Source organism: Chelonia mydas, chromosome 6 (genome assembly GCF_015237465.2).
Source record: "Chelonia mydas isolate rCheMyd1 chromosome 6, rCheMyd1.pri.v2, whole genome shotgun sequence".
NCBI lineage: Eukaryota > Metazoa > Chordata > Testudines > Cheloniidae > Chelonia > Chelonia mydas.
In genome coordinates this window covers 14,286,055-14,305,095 of record NC_051246.2, presented here as the reverse complement: position 1 = coordinate 14,305,095, position 19,041 = coordinate 14,286,055, and the positions used below count along the sequence as shown (strand labels likewise).

The 19,041-nt window shown below is 51.5% G+C and overlaps 2 protein-coding genes across 3 annotated transcripts in view; one reads left to right on the top strand and one right to left on the bottom strand.

Annotated features, from left to right (window-relative positions):
- Positions 1–3,822, bottom strand: part of LOC102946273 (zinc finger protein ZFPM1) — a 29,180-nt gene extending 25,358 nt beyond the window's left edge. Inside the window, exon 1 of one of the 2 annotated variants that reach the window (XM_027832272.3) lies at positions 3,600–3,822. The gene's annotated coding sequence lies outside the window, so the exon portion shown is untranslated. The remainder of the gene's footprint in view (positions 1–3,599) is intronic. The other variant, XM_043549419.1, reaches the window with a different exon arrangement.
- A 4-nt stretch (positions 3,823–3,826) lies between these two features.
- The window catches only part of LOC102946049, a 29,237-nt gene continuing 14,022 nt past the window's right edge, over positions 3,827–19,041 (top strand). Inside the window, exon 1 of the mRNA XM_037899165.2 lies at positions 3,827–3,950. The gene's annotated coding sequence lies outside the window, so the exon portion shown is untranslated. The remainder of the gene's footprint in view (positions 3,951–19,041) is intronic.

Genomic DNA, 19,041 nt, shown 5'->3' with positions numbered 1-19,041 from the left:
ACAGATCTGAACCCACAGGTGAGGAGAACGGGATCCCAGCATCCGTGCCTCCCTCCGCCACTTCCCTGCTGTACTCACGCACATCCCCTCATGAGCCTTTTTCTCCTCACATATGAGCCCGCCTCCCACTGTATCCCTTCTGACGCACACACATGTTCCCTCACCCACGTGGCCACCCCTCACCCAAACACGCTTCTCATGTGCACCTTGTTTTAGTGTCACCCCCACGTGTTCTTTGCCTTCACCTGTCTGGCATGTCCTCCACACATGCTCCTGCCCCTCACAGACCCTCTCCCCACTAAAATATTGTCTTTGTAGTCACATGCTCTCTTCCCATTTTTCTCTCTCTCTCTTTCTCTCTCTCTCACACACACACACACTCTGCCCATCTGGCACTAGGGTGACCAGATAGCAACTGTGAAAAATTGGGACAGAGGGCGGGCGGGGGGGGGGGGGGGGTAATAGGGGCCTATATAAGACAAAGACCCAAATATTGGCACTGTCCCTATAAAATTGGGACATCTGGTCACCCTGTCACACACACACAAACGCACACTCCCTGCCTGTCACACACACACTGTTGGAACAATTGGGGCCTAACTGTGAAAAAGTAAACAAAAGTTTTACAAACATGTTACTATAACTTCTAACAATATATGATGGTGGGAAAAGGTGCAAAAAGGGGGACAGAAAGCTTGAATTAATCTAAACCAAAAGGCCTACTGATATAATTCAAATCTGTGTTACAATCATTCCTGGGACCAGAAGTCAATGAACCAAAATCGGTGTGTCAGATATTGGGCCTATTGGTGGACAAAATAATGAGGGGATGGGCTATTCCACCCACCACTCCCCTTTTGGGGTCTGTGACAGGGTGTGCATACCCTGCACTAGGCAAGAAAGGGTTAACCCCAAACTGTGGGCGAAAGAAGTCCCACCCCTCAGACCTTTCTAGGCATGCTCCGACTGCCACTTTAGTATAAAAGGGAGCAGCCCAGCTCATTCTAGGCTGACCACTGAGGGGGATGGATGCTTGGTGGAGGCTCCAGTCCAGAAGCTGCTTCAGCACCTAACTGCAGGATCCCGAGGACCAGATCAGAGACCTGTTGTTGACGGTGGGCTGACTGGAGTCAGAATCCCAGGGAGTGACCTGTGCCAGGAGCCCGGAGACCCTGAGACGTACAGATCCCGGTTTCAAGAGACACAGTAGAAAGTGGCCCGGGGGGCTGGAGTGAATGGTATCTCCCACCTGAGGAAGGTCAGCGTGTTGCAGTAGGATCTCTGCTGACTAGGTGTCGTCCACACTCATTGCTGACAGGACCCTGGCCAGGACCTGGTGGAGCAGGGAGGGCCTGGGCCTCTTACCCCAGCTGTCAACCTCCCCTCCCGAGTGGCCCCTGACTCTGGTCATTAGGCTGTACAGCCTTGCACCTGAGGGCAGCCATATTGACTCTAACCTGTGAGCCGTGCTGTCTTAAGCATGAGGACAGTCTGGTGGACTGTAACTGCAGTGCCCCCTCACCCAAGATCCACCCCAAAAGGGGGATGGGGTGTGCATACACTGCAACAAGGTCCTTTTAAAAAAAAAAAAAAAAAAGAGATTTTTGGAGGAAAATTGGCAAAGGGGGATGCAGGCAGACTGCAAGAGAGAAGATCAGGAAGGAGCAAGCTTTATCATGACTGCCTGACCACATTGTCTCCTGGATGACCAGGCTCCTCCATGACACTGTTGGGCCTTTGTCATCCTGATCCTAAGAGATTTTTCTGAGCAGACTCAGGCAAAAAAAGGGACTCAGATGATATCACCTCCCCTGGGATGTAAGACTTTGTCCCCCCACCCCTAGGTGTTCTTTTCCTTCCCCATCTTATTTCTTCTCTTTCCTATCCCTCTTCTTTTGCCTTCTGTTTAATAAGAGTCTGGCTTAGTCAGCCAAGGCCGTATATTTTGCAATATGGCTGTAAACCTCTGACCAAAAAGGCAGCTAAAAGCAATGCCCTAAACAGCCCAATACTGGTACAAGTTTGCGAAGTCTTAGTGTGACTGATCAGATGTGTGACTGGCAACGTGTTTTTTCCAACAGTGAAACTGCAAGTAAAAGTCGACAAAGACAGAAACTGCACTTTCTATCTCTGCTGTCCTTTTCTGTCCCCTGATGTGTGCACGTCTTGCTTTGCCTTTTAAATAACAAAGACTTCACTAACAATAGCTCCAGCCCATTTCTCTTAACTTTTTGACAGTTATTACTATCTTTAATACCATCTAAATATCTGTCAAATGATAAGGGGGAGGGAGCATTCCTTTTAGAAACTCCCTCCTGCTTTTTTTAAAAAAAGAAACAATGTTAAAAGCCTTATTTGGTACTTTACATGTCAAACCTTTAACTATATTGTCCCTTTTTTTTTTTGTATCTTTATTAAAGGATTAAAAGAATGTTTAATGGGGTATTTGCCAGGGTACTAAATACTATTACTACCAAAACCCTGAACCTTGTTTTAAGATGTTTACTATTGGACACCTGTGAGCCTTTAAATCCATATATTCCAATAAATTAATGTAACACATACGGTCTCTGCTGGCTGGCTGTCTCTCTCTAACACACACATAGCCTGGCACATGTTCTCTCCCTGTCAGAGGCGATGCACACGCACACGTGCTCTTCTGCCCATTGCACAAACACACACAAGTCGCCTGGCGTGCACACATGTGCTCTCTCTCCTGATCACATGAGCACACATATGCTCTCTGCACAGCACACGGCCACACACTGCCTGACACGCACACAGGCAACTCCCTGTCACATGCGCACACATGCTCTCTACCAGACACACACACACACACAAACACTCTGCCCATGACTCACACATTCTCTCCCTGTTACATGTGTGCACATACACACACATTCTGCCCGTCACACAAGGACCCACACGTGTTCTCTCCCTGTTACGTGTGTGCGCACACACATTCTGCCCATCACACAAGGACACATGCTCTCTGGCTGTCACATGGCGCACACACACGCTCTCTCCCTCACACACACACACACACACACGCTCTCCCCCTGTCTCTCTCTCTCTCTCCCTCACACACACACACACGCTCTCCCCCTGTCTCTCTCTCTCTCTCTCTCCCTCCCTCACACACACACACACACTCTCTCAGTCACAGGTGCCCGGTCTCTCTCTCACAGGTGGGGGCTCTCCTACCCCTCCTACTGTCCCTGTGCCACCAGGAATATTTTGGGCCCCCATTTCCCCCTCAAAATACTATTGGCTTTATTTCCACAAACCAGATCTCCCCCCGCCCCCGCCCCGGCTCCGGCTCCCACGGAGCCCCCTGTGAACGCTTCTGCTTCGGCCGGCCGCCAGCGCTGCTCCCACCCTCCACCCGTCCCTCTCGCTGCCTGCGCGCCCCTGCCCCGTCCGCATTCACCCGCCCCGGCCGGGACCCCCCGGGCTGCCTCCCTGCCCTGCCGGAGCGCTGCCGCGGGGGGCTGGGAGCAGAGGTCGCTTTCAGCTCCCAGACAAAGGCAGAGCCAGACCCACAGGCTGAGAGCGGGTGGGAGACCCGCCCAGGCTGGGACTAGGGGGCCCGCGGTTACCTGGGCTGGGGAGTCACGCTGGGAACCGCGCCCCTAGGGCTGTGGGGGGTGTCTGTCTGTCCGCCTCTTTCCCCAGGCTAAGCTCCAGCTCAGCCCGAAGTTATTGGACCGGATGCGGAGGGTGGAGGTGGGGTTGGGGGGAGGAGACTTTTTCCCACCATGCAACTGCAGGGTGGTGCTGCTCCTCCCCCACTCGCTCGCTCACCCCCCAGCTCGCTCTCAGGACCTGCTGCCCAGAGGCGTCCCTTGCTCAGCTCTTATGGGGTGGGGTCAGCATGGAGGGTGTGCCGGGAGCTGAGGTGCAGCTGACTCTGGTGGCTCTTTACACAGGTTCTTTCAATCCATCCTAAGGTAAAGATACCCCTGGGCTGGGGTGCAGGGGCTGTTTATATGGGGGTCCTTCAGCCAAAGCTGAGATGTTGCTAGCTCTGGGATGGAAGGTGGGGTCTGTTTATACAAGGATCCCTTGCCCAGTTTTGTGACGCAGCTTATTCTGGGGTGCTGGGGGCCCTTTAGCCAGGGATCCCTTGTCGGGCATTGAGATGCAGCTGATTCTGGGGTGGGGCATTAGGGATGTTTGCACAGGGTCCCTCATCCCATAATAAGATGCGGCTGCCTCCAGGGTGGGCTGCAGGGGCTGTTTAACCGGGGATCTTTTGTCCACTGTTGAGTTGCAGCCATCTCTGGGGCATGGCAGCTGTTTATACAGGAATGCCTTGCATGGTGCAGAGTTGATTCTGGGGTGGGATGTGGGGGCTGTTTAGGCCTGGGCTAAGATACAGACACTCTGGGATGCTGGGGCAGGCCTGGGGGCAGCCTAGTGCACCGTTGCACCGACTCCAGCATTTGTGTTTGTATTGGCAGTATATGACCAGGAGGCACCTCCACTCACCCCCTAGGGTGAATAGCCAGGTCTAAATTGGCAGATGAATTGCGACCAGGTCTCCTTGACGGCTAAAGGCTGGAGTGGTGCCAACTGCTCCCAGCCACTGTGGTTGGGAATAAAACCATCCTCACAGTTAATAGCAGCTGGACTGTGCTGCGACTGAGTCATCCCATCCTCAGGGACTAGCACAGACTAGGCTGCGGGAGGGGGTCAGGGCCCCATGAGTGCAGGGGCTGCCTCTGCCACCCCGCCCCTCCCCCACTGGCTGATTGCAGACCCAGGGCAGCACCAGGTGCCCAGTTCAGATCCCTGGCTCCCCAGCACCATGGCTCAGTGGCTGTCGCTGGCTCTGGAGCTCTCCTCACATTGATGGGGTCTCTCCATCATCGCAGAGGGGGGCTACTGGGGCTAAGTGATCTGCCCTCATGCCCCCTCCTCCACGCAGACATTGATAGGGTTTCTGCCCCCGTAGGCTGGCTCTGCCCTACTGCCAGCACATTAGCGGGGTCTCTCCCCAGCACAGGGGGCTGTTACAATTGTATGATAGGATCCTCATATAGGGTAATGCTTAGGAATGCAGAGAACTCTACGGTCAGTGGTTGCTTGATGAGAGAGGACTGTAGATGTGGCAGAAGGAATAAAACCAGACTGTCGCACTACCTTGGCTCTTTCTCTTATGCTAGAACACTGAGCATGGTGTCAGGAGTTAGTCTGCTCCTGCAGGTACCTGAGATTCAAAAGTAAGAATATTGCAGAAAAACAAAACTCGAAGAGGAAACAATAATTAGACTTGTCAGGACTGAATTTTCTTTTTTCTAATTTCACTGGGTAATATCTATGTTTATTTTAAAGCTTTTTAGATTTTTGTCCATTTACGTTTCCACAATTGCACAAATGTGTGGGTTTTAAACTTTTTTTTTTCTATTTTTATCAATTTACATTTTTGCAATTGCAGGAAATGGCATGTGTTTCAGACAATACTTATTTAATGACAGATGCTGAAATGCAAAAAATTAAAGTTTTATAACCATTAAAACACAAATTGTCTGTGTTACATAAGAATGGCCCTACTGGGTCAGATCAAAGGTCCATCTAGCCCAGTATCCTGTCTTCTGACAGTGGCCAGTGCCAGGTGCCCCAGAGGGAATGAACAGAACGGGTAATTATCAAGTGATCCATCCCCTGTCACTCATTCCCAGCTTCTGTCAAACAGAGGATAGGGACACCATTCCTGCCAATCCTGGCTAATAGCCATTGATGGACCTATCCTCCATGAACTTATCCAGGTCTTTTTTGAACCCTGTTATAGTCTTGGCCTTCACAACATCCTCTGGCAAGGAGTTCCACAGGTTGACTGTGTGTTGTGTGAAGAAATACTTCCTTCTATTTGTTTTAAACCTGCTGCCTATTAATTTCATTTGGTGACCCCTAGTTCTTGTGTTATGAGAAGTAGTAAACAACACTTATCTCCTTTCTCTACACCAGTCATGATTTTATAGACCTCAGTCATATCTCCACTTAACTGTCTCTTTTCCAAGCTGAAAAGTCCCAGTCTTAATAATCTCTCCTCATATGGAAGCTGTTCCATACCCCTAATCATTTTTCTTGCCCTTTTCTGAACCTTTTCCAATTCCAATATATCTTTTCTGAGATGGGGCGACCACATCTGCACACAGTATTCAAGATGTGGGTGTACGATGGATTTATATAGAGGCAACATGATATTTTCTCTCCTATTATCTGTCCCTTTCTTAATTATTCCCAACATTCTGTTTGCTTTTTTGACTGCTGCTGCACATTGAGTGGATGTTTTCAGAGAACTATCCACAATGACTCCAAGATCTCTTTCTTGAGTGGTACCAGCTAATTTAGACACCACCATGTTATATGTATAGTTGGGATTATGCTTTCCAGTGTGCATTTCTTTGCATTTATCGACATTAAATTTCATCTGCCATTTTGTTGCCCGGTCACCCAGTTTTGAGAGATCCTTTTGTAGCTCTTTGCAGTCTGCCTGGGTCTTAACTATCTTTAGTAATTTTGTATCATTTGCAAATTTTGCCACCTCACTGTTTACTCCTTTTCCCAGATCATTTATAAATATGTTGAATAGGACTGGTCAAAATATACAAAGTAAATATCCTTAAATTGAATTCTGAGGGGTTCTCCAGCAGCATTTTTCTTATTTTGCCTATCTGTAAATTTCAGTTATAACCAGTGGCAATAATTTTTCATTGGTTTGTGTGCGTTGGGAGAAATTGACGTTTACTGACATTTACCAATTAAAAATCTCATCCTCCCAACCCTAACAAAAATCCTGGTGACATGTCAAATCCCTTTCCCTGAACAAGCAGACACAAAAGGAGGTGTGTTCAGCCACTGGACATTCTTTAGATCACAACAGGAAAACTACAAAATTACAAAGGGGCTGGATAATCGTACAATCTTAATTCTGCCCCTTTTCAGTTGGGCAACTTTGTTTTTTCCTTTTTGTCCTTTAATAGTGTCAGATGGAATCCTGTGAATGAGCTGTAAAAAGAGCTTTTACATTTCAGCAATTGTGGGTTTGGCCAAGTAAAAAGATATATCTGTTAACATGGTATATTGAGGCATTGCTAAAAGAGGGCAGGGCTGGTTAGACTGTCTGATGACTATTCTACTGCGTGCACAGTAACTCTCCCCATAAAATAAAAACATATATTCTCACAGACAACTTGAGTTGTTAAATCTTTATTGCACAGGTGTACAAAGGTTTGGACTACAATAATTAGTGGCAGGTGTTCACCTGGGGCATGGCATCAGCACAAATTGCATTTTCTGGTTTTCAGAAGTTTGAGTTTTGCTCAATTCAGCGTTCTGCAAAGGTCCGATATACCACCAAGCAATCATAACTCTGTGTTAACGTCATTTTCTGTCATTGAATTTCCTAGTTTTTTGAACTGTAAAATATATTGTTTTGGTAGGAGTTAGTAGTCATTTAGGCAGTTGTACATATCATGTCCTGCAATTTGCATACTGAGCCAGCCAGCCCCTCGCTACACATCAGCTGGGCCCCTCTATATCTCTGACCCACTGTTTTCCCCACTCCAACCTAGCTGCCTCCCCACTACTGTTTCCAGGCTCTCCTCTCCCCCCTGCCCCTTGCAAGGAGGAAATGCATCTCCCTGAACTCCTCATTCCCTGATATAAAATGTTTCTATTGGCATTACTTATTCCCTCTGATAACCCAACTCACATGCAGTGCCTGGAATGAAGGTCAGCTGTGTTACAGTGCAGTGGTGTTTGTGGTTGTGCCTCAGAGTGGTTGAAGGGTGGAGTTTATAGCAGGGCCAGTGAGAAAAATCCGAGACGGGGTTTCTGTTCCAAAATATTGACAGTTTTATGGTTGAGAGAGAGAGCCTCTGTCCCCTGCTCAATAGATGGACTCCATCTTTGAGAAACACTGCAGGGTCAGAGCTCGTAATGGTTCTGTGACAAACACTACACCTTGTCCAGTCAGCCATGAACCTGTAGCGCTTAGTGAGGATGCTACCTATGCCAATGGGAGAGCTTCTCCTATCAGCGTAGGTTCTCCGCGTCCCCGAGAGGCATTAGCTATGTCAACAGGAGAAGCGCTTTCTGCACTGGGGGTTAGGTTTCCACACTGCTGAGCGTTATAGTTATACCAGCATAAATTGGTAGTGTAGGCGAAGCCTTAGCCAGACTATCAGAGGTCCTGGACACAAATCTGTGATGCAGACCAAATCTGCGGTCCTCCATTGAAGGAGCCCAGATCATTTCTGCCTGAGTGAATCACGACAATGTCCGGTAGATTACAAGACATTAGTTAGGCCTTCTCTACACTGCAAAGTTTTGTCGGCAAAAGCTGTTTTTTGCCGACAAAACAGGGGAGGTGTACATGCTGCAAAGCTGCCTTTGGCAACAAAACTCTGCTGTTTTGCCGACAAAATAAAACCACCTCAATGAGAGCATAAAAACTTTTTGCAGCCAAGTTAAAGTGACAAAGCCTCAGGGTAGACACTGCTGTTTGTTTTGTCAACAGAACCGGCTTCCAGAATCCGCCAGTATCCCACAATGCCTGCCGTGACCGCTCTGCTCACTGTTTTGATCTCTGCTGCCCGGCAGGCATCATGCGCCCCTCCCCTTTCAGAGCTCCGGGAAGTAGCTGACAGCTGAGCGGGCTGCTCCCTTTGGGGCACAAAGAGCAAATCATTAGTGCGCCCGGCACCAGGCACACAGCGGCAGGCAGACTGCTGCTGCGGGGGGGACTGCTGTGCTGCTTTGACATTCCTCAGCATGGAGAGCTCACAGAGCTGCTCTGGATGCCGCTGTGGAGGCTGTGGGGGAACTCGGAGGGAATCACAAACTTGCAGGCAGAGCGGGCTGCTTTGGGAGAGACTGCTGTGCTGAGCAGAGCCGGGGGCTGATGTGGGGGGTTATCCCCCTCCCTCTGCCTCAGGATAGGTCAGTCAGCCTGCTGTCTCCCCTGCCCCAGACACGCCACTCACCTCTCCTCCTCACACACTGAAAAAGCGACTGACCAAAACCTGCATCATGTGACTCTGTACCTGCCCCATGAGCCATTGCAAGCAGCAAACCCTTCCCAAAGCACCCTGTGGCCAGTTGCTTAGTGAGATAGCTACCCACAGTGCACTGCTCTCTGAGTCGAGGCAAGAGCTGTTAGTGTGGATGCGCTCTGCCGACACAAGGAGCTAGTGTGGACACGCAACAGCCGTTTTAATTAAAGCAGCATAACCTTTGCCAACAAAACTTTGTAGTGTAGTCAAGGCCTTAGATGCTGCAGAGTGGGCAAAACATGCCGGGAACACAGGCTACCTCTGTCCACCCAAATCTGCCTATAGTCAGCAACCCCTGTGTCGCAGTGCACTCCTTGCTCTCCCAAAAACTTCTGCAAATTCCTGGGTCAGGGATCACCCAGAATTCACATGTTGGCAACCCTGGCAGCACACATATTTATCTTCCACCCAGTATAACAAAAAATGTGGTTAGATCACCTGCTGACTATTCTGTTGTGTTCACAGTAAACCGCCCCATAAAATAAAAGCATGTTATATTATAACAAAGACAACTTGAGTTATTAGGTCTTTATTGCACAGTTGTATAAATCTTGGTTTATTAAAAACCTATGAAGGGACAGAGCTTCCTCCTGGAGAGAGAGAGAGAGAGTCATAGCTGGAATTGTAACCTTTGTTAGGGGGTGAACAAGAAGGGACATGATCAATGTCTATAAAATATTGACTGGTCTAGAGAAAGGAGATCTGGGAGAAAGGCGTGTCTGTTCTCCTTATCCATTAACGCAAGAGCAAGGGGACACACTATGAAACTTAAAGTTGGGAAATTGAAAACTGATCAAAGTAAATACTTTTCCACACAGCACATAATTATCCTCTGGAACTCACTGCCCCAGGATTCCACTGAAAGCAAGAACTTAGCAAGATTCAAAGAGGGAACATCCAGAACTAGAGTAGTTAATGCAAAAAATGCCTGGCAACCCCTCCTGCTTAAGGGCTCGGGGAGCAGATTATCCCCCATCTGCTTCTGCTGGGTTCTTATATCTTCTTCTGCAGCGTCTTGTGTTGGAGATGGGACACTGGACTGGATGGAACTTGGCTCTGACCTAGTCTGACAATGCCTATGTTACTGTCTGTTGCTACCCGCACCAGGAAGTCAAAGTGCCTTCTGGGGGGGGGGGGGGAATATTGGGTGCTAAAGGGCTCTTTAATCTAGCAGAGAAAAGCAGAACAAGAACCGATGGCTGGGAGCTGAAGCCAGGCAAAGTTAAATGAGAGACGAGGCACATGTTTGCCACTGTGAGGGTCATTACCCACTGGAACAAACTCCCAAGGGAAGTGGTGGATTCTTCATCTCCTGATGTCTTCAGATCCTGACTGGGAGCCTTCCTGGATGATGGTTTAGCTGAACATAAGTTACTGGGCTTGATACAGTGGGAACTGGATGGAATTTAGTGGTCTGTGCTATACAGGGGTCAGACTAATGATCTAATGGTCCCTCCGGGCTTTAATTCTTCCAGTCTATGAATACTCAGTCACCAGAGACAACTGATTCCATTGTCCATGGGACAGGGTTATATTCAGGTCTCTGTGTGACCCTTGCTCCACAGCAGTCAGTGGGAAGTTCCCACTGAGACACCATTGCCAACCCAAAGTGATCACCGACCAGGAGACTAAAAATACACCTTGGGTTCTTTGTATTAGTTTTCTAGTGTCTCTGCATTGGTCCTACCCAGGACAGCTCCCTCTCAGGCTCCCTGCAGATGCAGGCAGGTGTTGCTACACTGGTTACATTAGGGGCTGTTTGCCCCAGAGATTGGCCCATGGCACATACCTAAGAGTCCCTTTCTCTCATGTGGAGCAGAGAACCCGTCGGTCCCTGGAGCATGGGGGCCATTTTTCTCTCAGCTCAACTCTCAGCTGCCACCCACCAGGGACCCCCTTGCCCACACTGGGGAGATACACTGCTACATGTGCCCCTGTAACTCACACCGCCGCTGGGTGGGGTGCTCTGTCCCATCTAGCATAGGCGCCTACTTCTAATGGCGTCGGTGGGTGCTCAACTCCCCTCTGTCCCCGGCCCCGCCCCGACTCCACTCCTGTCCCGGCCTCTCTCGCCCCCATTCCAACCCCTTCCCCAAAGTCCCCGCCCCAACTCCGCCCCCTCACTGCCCCGATCGGACTCCTTCCCCAAATCCCCGCCCCAGCCCTGCCTCCTCCCCTGAGTGTGCCACGTTCCCACTCCTTAGGGTGACCAGATGTCCCGATTTTATAGGGACAGTCCCGATTTTGGGGGATTTTTCTTATATAGGCTCCTATTACCCCCCACCCTCTGTCCTGATTTTTCACACTTGCCCTCTGGTCACCCTACCGCTCCTCCCTGCTCCCTCCCAGAGCTTGCTACAGCTGTTTGGTGGTGGCAAGTGCTGGGAGGGAGGGAGGAGCGGGGAGGAGGCGGAGGAGGAGGTGAGCAGGGCAGGGAGCTTGGCTGCCAGCGGGTGCAGAGCACCCACTAATTTTTCCCCAAGGGTGCTCCAGCCCTGGAGCACCCACAGAGTCGGTGTCTATGCCTTCTAGTGGCACCGAGACCCCATGTACAGGGGACAGTGTACAGAGCACAGAGCCAGCCTGTGGGGCAGAGACCCCATCAATGTCCCACTAGTGGGGCAGTTCACTCAGTCCCCAAAAGCCCCCCTTTGTGGTGGTGGAGAGACCCCATCAATGTGGGAAGAGCTCCAGAGCCAGCGATGGCTGTTGAGTTGTGACACCAGAGAGCCAGGGATCAGCTCTGGGAACCTAGCACTATCCTGTCCCTGCAGGATGCTGATGGGGAAGATGGGGTATCAGGGGCAGCCCCTGCACCTATGAGGGCCTGACCCTCTAGTCCCATCAGAGCCAGGCCCTGCATTTGGGATGGCTCAGTCCCAGCTCTGCCCAACCGCTGTTAATTGTCGGGATGGTTTTATTCCTAAACACAATGATTGGGGGCAGCCAGCAGCTCTCCAGCCTCTACTTCCCAGGGAGTCCTGGTCCCCCACCACATCTCACCTGCTGGGGGCAGTTGGGTGCTGGCTATTCACTGTGGTAGGGGAGTGGAGATGCCTCCTAGTCAGACACTACCAATATGGACACAAGCTGTGGGTGCTGGAGTCAATGCAACAGTGACACCCAGCCTGGGAGATCCCAGCAGAGAGGGCACATGCCCCCAGGCCTGCCCCCAAAGTCAGCTGTAGCTCATTGCCAGGTGAAGGACACCTGTATAAACAGGCTCCAAGCCCCGCTTCAGAGTCAGCTGAATCTCAGCACCGGGAAATGCTGGGCAGGGGATGGGCAGGAGAGCAGCGCCCTGTGCTGAAAGATGGGAACAATCCTTCTCAAAGATGCCTGCCCTCTGCTCTGGATGGAGCCCCCACTTACCCCCCAGTTGAGTGGGTATGTAACGCCGACAGGCCCCCCCCATCAGCGGCAGGCAGGATCAAACCTGGGACCTCTGGAGCTAAATGCATGACCCTCTACCACATGAGCGAAAAGCTACATGGCTCTTAGCTAAGGCTGTAGCAGACTCTTTAATCTCTAAGTGGTCTCAGTGCCGCTAGAGGGCAAAGGCGCCGACTCTGTGGGTGCTCCAGGGCTGGAGCACCCATGGGGAAAAATTAATGGGTGCTCTGCAGCCAAGCTCCCTGCCCTGCCTCACCTTCTCCTCCTCCTCCCCTGAGTGGTCACGTCCCCGCTCCTCCCTCCCTCCCAGCACTTGCTGCCACCAAACAGCTGTAGCAAGCTCCGGGAGGGAGGAGCGGGAACGTGGCGCGCTCAGGGGAGGAGGTGGGTCCGGGGTGGAGATTTGGGGAAGGAGTCGGATAGGGGCAGTGAGGGGGCAGAGTTGGGGCTTTGGGGAAGGAGTTGGAATGGGGGCGAGAGGAGCCGGGACAGGAGTGGAGTAGGGGCGGGGCCGGGGGTAGAGGGGGGTTGAGCACCCACCGGCGCCATTAGAAGTCGGCGCCTATGCTAGATGGGACAGAGCACCCCACCCGGGGGGGTGTGAGTTACAGGGGCATGTGTAGCACAGCCAGGCCTTGATGGAGGGAGCAGGACCAAGTCCAGCAGCAGAGCAGGGGCCAGGCCTCATGGTGGGCTGTGTGGTGCGGGTGGCTCCTGGAGGTGTGGGGGAATCACATGGGCATGTACCTCTCCACTCCCCCTAGCTCTGGGCCCTCTCGCCACCAAAGTGAAGCAGGAGGGACCCCAACACTCTGACTGGGGTATGAGTGGGGAGCCATCCCCCAGCCCTAGAGCCACACTTTTCTGGGGCTGGGGTGCACAGAGGCACTGCTAGCCTTTGCCACAGCGGGGTCTGTGCTGCAGGAGGGATGTCCTGGCTGTGGATCAGATGGGGGGATCTAAGGGAGAGTCTGTCTGTTTGGGACAGACACAGGGGGCGTGGGTGTGATACGTGCAGAGCTGTCAGGGGCAGGGTGTCCTAGCGCCTCGGCGTTTTGGGGGTAAGTTCTGCTTTCCCTTCAATAATGTGGGTGGTGGGGTGAGCCGTGTTGTGAACAGCAGTGTGAGTCTGGGGGCATCATGAGGGGCACCGCTGCTGCTGTTGTCTCTACAGGGCCCGCCTTGTGAGTGGGCGATATGGGTGATCAGTAGGACCCTGCCAAATCCACAGCCATGAAAAATGCATCAAGGACCATGAAATCTGGTCTTTTGTGTACCTTTACCCTATATTATACAGATTTCACAGAGGAGACCAGCATTTCTCAAACTGGGGGTCCCGACCTGGCCAGCAGCCGCCACTCTCCATCCGTCCAGCTCTGAAGGCAGTGCAGAAGGAAGGATGGCAGTACTGCAATCCCTCTACAATAACCTTGCGACCCCCACCCCACTGCCCACTGGTGGGTCCGGACCCCTACAGTTACACCAGGAAATTTCAGATTTAAATATCTGAAATGATGAAAATTAAATTAAATCCTATGACTGTGAAATTGACCAAAATGGACTGTGAGTTTGGTAGGGCCCTAGTGATCACCCACGGTGCTGTGGCTGGTGGGGGAGGTGCTGGGCTTGGAGCTGGGGAGGAGCAAGGCTGGGGGAACCCCAGATGGGGCTCCTACCATGAGCTGGGCTCCAGCTGCTAGTCCCAGCTGGGCTGGGGAAGGATGGGACTTCCTCTTTCTGTGGGTGGGCTGCTTCTTGGCTGGGTCAGACCCACCACCCCTGGGAACGGGGCCATCCTTACCCATACACAAAGTACGCAGCTGCGTTGGGCACCAGGAAATTTGGGGCACCAAATTTCCTGGTGCCCTGCACAGCTGCGTGCTGCTCCAGCCCTGGCTCTGGCTCTTCCCCAGGGTCCCCGGCCCTGCCTGGGAACCTCACCTGCCTGCAGGAAGCTCTACACCCCTCCCTGGATTCCTGCCCCATCGCTCCCCAGCCATGGGGGGACGGGTCACTGCACGGGGAACTGCCCCCTTCCATCCACCCGACCCCCCATATCCAGATTCAAAGAAAGGGCACCAAAAGTTCACTCAGGATGCCATTTTACTTAAGGCCAGTCCTGTGTCTCTAGGCAGCTTGGGAAAGTGCCTGTCCACAAACATCTCCCCCACAGCCAGACTCCAGGAGCCTTAAATTGCCATTGGCAAAAACGTTCATCCAGATCTCAATGTGCTTCTGCCCATTGACAGCAGGATTGGGGCCCTGGGGAGTGGGAGAGCAATTTCTTCCCTCACAATCCAAAGAGAGGGCATCCCTTGTTGTGTAGCCTTTGTACTGAGCAGTGCCTGAGGCTGGGTATAGCCCTGCCCTTAGCACAAAGTACAGGACACAGAGGAGTCAACGGATGGGGAAGCAGAGTATTCCTCTCTCCTTTAAAATATTTTCCATTTTTGTCATAACATTTTGGTTTCCCTTGAAAAACTGAAAGTTCTTTACTTTTCTGAAACCAAAATGATTTTGTTTTTAAAGCTGAAACTCTGTTGGGCTTCGATTACTGGAAACTGAACATTTGTTGGGTTTCGGGATTTGGAGTTTTCTCCAGTGAAAATCAAGGAATTTGACAAAAAAAAATTAAAACATATTTGCAAAAATGTCCATTTTGATGAAAAGCTGTTTCCTTTCAAAACCCCTCCCGCATTTTGATGAAGGATGAAAATTCACCAGCTCTGCCGCAGTCTAAATATTTTCCAGTCTCACAAGAGGCAGCACATGAAATTGTCTCCTCTGAGTTCATTCCACGCCAGTGTCAGTAATTCAGATCTACATCTCCTCTTCTGATCTAGTAAAAACTCTGTGCTCAGTGAGAGATTCCTGTATCATCAGCCCCCTGCTGCCTCCAACCCCAGAGGTGGCTCAGATTAATGGGAGACATTAAAACAAGTTGCTTTTGGAGGTGATGTCTATCTTTTTAATCAGAAAGGAAACTCCATCCCATTCCACTGAAAAAAACCAACAAATGCTACACAGGGACATTCGCATACAGCTCATCTGGTTATAAACTGAACTGGGAAACAAGCCCTCTTATTTTGCTAGAAGAGTATCTACATGGAGAGTTTAATAATCATACTGCTATTGTTATGCCTGTACATTTCCTATATGACCATCCCTAGAGGTCTCTCTCTAGGTCAGGGGCGGGCAAACTTTTTGGCCTGAGGGCTGCATCGGGTTTCTGAAATTGTAAGGAGGGCCGGTTAGGGGAGGCTGTGCCTCCCCAAACAGCCAGGCATGGCCCGGCCTCGCCCCCTGACCACCCCCCCAGGACTCCTGCCCCATCCACCCCACCCGCTCTTGGTCCCCTGACCGCTCTCGGAACCCCGCCCCTAACTGCCCCCCACCACCCCATCCAACCCCCCCCTCCTTCCTGACTGCTCCCCTGGGATCCTTGCCCCATCCAACCACCCCTTCTCCCTGACCGCCTCCGGACCCCTCGCCCCTAACTGCCTCCTGCCCCTAACTGTCCCCCACACCCCATTCAACCACCCCTCCTTCCTGACTGCCCCCCCAGGACATCTGCCCCCATTCAACCCCTGTTCCCTGCCTTCTGACCGCCCTGACCCCTATCCATGCCCCTGATCACCCCCCCCGAACTCCCCTGCCCTCTATCCAACCCTCCCACTCCCTGCCCCCTTACCGCACTGTCTGGAGCACTGGTGGCTGGCAGCGCAGCTGCACCAGGACAGGAACTGTGCTGCGCAGCACAGAGCACCGGGTCAGGCTGGGCTCTGCAGTCCCACCGACCAGAGCATTGCGCCGTGCAGCGGCGTGGCTGCGGGGGAGGGGGACAGCCTCCCAGGCCAGGAGCTCAGGGGCCGGGCAGGACAGTCCTGTGGGCCGGATGTGGCCCCTGGTCCATAGTTTGCCCACCTCTGCTCTAGGTGTTTATCAGTCCCTTGTCCCATCGTGTGCGAGCCCTAGTGCAATGGGACTCTGGTCTGTAAGACTCCAGCCCCTGTGGCTGGGGAGAAAAGCTGATAAACATGACACCTAATGGCTCCCACACCAGCAGGAGAGTAAACAGGCTCTAAAATTGTTTTTTTATATATATAGAAATGACAAGATATTTAAGATAATCTCAAGATTTTGGGGACCTGGCTCCTGAGCAACAGGGTTTGGCACTACTTCAGTGATTAATGGATTTTATCCTGACACAGGCCCGTGAGGTAAGAGAGCATTATCTCCACTTTATAGATGGGGAAACTGAGGCCCCCAGAGATTCAGTCACTTGCCCAAGGTCATGCAGGGAATCCCTGGCAGAGCTGGGCCTTGAACCCACGTCTGTCTGCCTGTGCGGGTCTGTCGGGAGGGAGTGTCTTGGGAAGAGCACCCGCAGGGACCTGGCTCGCTAAAGGGGCTGTGTCAGGGTCTGGGATATGGTAACTCCCCGTCCCCAAGCAGGGAGAGAGCTCAGCTGTGGTGGCTGAGCCCGGCCTGGGCTTTGCAGTGGCGATCACTGTGGGAAGGCCAGGCTCCCCATTGCTAGAAGCTCTGTACAGGGCTGGCGGAGGAAGCCATGGGTGGTGTGCAGCCACAAGAAGACTGATAGCTCCCACAGACCTCAGGGACAAAGCTATGTATCCTCGGGCACCTTCTCCTGGCACCTCATCCGGTGCTGAGTGGGGGAGGGAGCTGGGATTATGGGTCCAGAGAGATGGGCCAGAGAGGGTCAGGATAGGGCCTGTCTGTGCTGAGCGGGGGCAGGGAGCTGTGTTGGGTGGAGATTGGCAAATTTCCATGTACACAGACATCTCTCTCCAATGGAGCACTCAGAGCCCTTTCCCTACCCACTGGGATCTCATTTTATGGCCATCAAGCCCAGCCTCCTGCAGAACCCAGCTAGTTAACCCATCATCTCCCCCAGCAATTCCTGCCCCCTGGCCCAGTAACTCCTGGCTGAGCTAGAGCGGAGCTTTGAGAGAGAGACGCCCCATCTCCACTGACAGACTCCCAGGGATGGAGAATCCACCCATCCTGAGGGGAGCTCTCCCAATGGTTCATTCCCCTCCCTGATAAACACAGGCCCCTTATTTCCAGTCTGAATTTATCTCCCTTCTACTCCCAGCCAGTGGATCGTGCTCTGCCTTTGTCTGGTGGTTAAAGGTCCCTCTGCTCTCAGCCATCCTCTCCCCAGGTCAGTGTCACAGCCTGGAATCCCAGCACCACACAAAGGGTCTTTCTTCACTGCAGAGTTAGCCTGGGCCTGGAAACTCTCGCTACTAAGCACTACCCATGCCAGACCCATGTAACTGCACCCTAATATTACTGCACTAGCCGTGTACTGGAGTGGGTTTCTGGTGGGATATGTCCTGGTGCTGAGCAGTACGTTAATCTGGGCTGCTCTCTCATTTCATTCACAGGCTGCTCTCTCTCTCCTAGCACAGAGCTGCTATCTGTGCAGTGACAAGGGAAAAGCAGTGCATGTACATAACTCACAGGTGAAGTGCCTCATGATCAATGGAGGCCATCCTGGAGGTGAAAGCTAACAGCTTTTGGCAACAAGAACTCTAATGGGAATGCCTGTCAGCCATTCGGTCTGCAAACCACACAGCGTTTTGTAGCACGCTCAGCTGACAGTTCTGCCTCTCTGGGTTATAGGACCACAGGGCTAGAAGGGACCGCAGGGGTCATCTAGTCCTGTGGGTCTCAACCAGGGGCATGCGCACCCCTGGGGGTATGCAGAGGTCTTTCAGGGGGTACATCAACTCATCTAGATCAGTGGTCATGGGACAGGTTAAAGGCAGTTATAGACAGGTACCCCTGTGAAGCTAAGTTACATACTTCAGCTCTATGTGGTAGGGCTTGGACTTCAGCCCCACTGCCTGTGGCTCCGGCTTCAGACAAGGCTCACAAGTGAAAAACGGACTCAAGTATCACCCTGAAATGTAAGAACAATATTTATATTCCAATTGATGAATTGTATAATTATATGGCAAAAATGAGAAAACAAGCAAATTTGTCAGTGCTAGTGTGCTGTGACACTTTTGTATTTTTATGTCTGATTTTGTAAGCAAGTAGTTTTTAAGTGAGGTGAAACTTGGGGACACGCAAAACAAATCAGACTCCTGAAAGGGGTACAGTAGTCTGCAACAGGTTGAGAACCACTGATCTAGTCTAACCCCCTGCAAGATGCAGGATTTGTTGTGTCTAACTGTGACCGGGGTCCTAGCTGTGGTCACTCAATTAGGGTGAACTGCAAAGAATAGGGCAGACAATCCCCATAAAGCTGGTGGATATTCTAATACTTAGATTCACCAAGCCAGCATAAAACAGCTTCTTTATTACCTTACTGGTTATTCAGAAGTCCAAACAACACAGTTCCCTGAAAGAGATCCAGCCTCAGGCCCTCATCCAGGTACCCACGTCAAATATGATGAAAATTTCTGTAAATCTTATTTCATCATATAAAAAAAAAGGTTCTGCCAATCCCAAAGGATCAGACACATTACCTCCCAGGTTATTGAATATTTCAGATCTTACCCAAATACACACTACAGCCAATTCTTATTAACTAAATTAAACTTTATTAAAA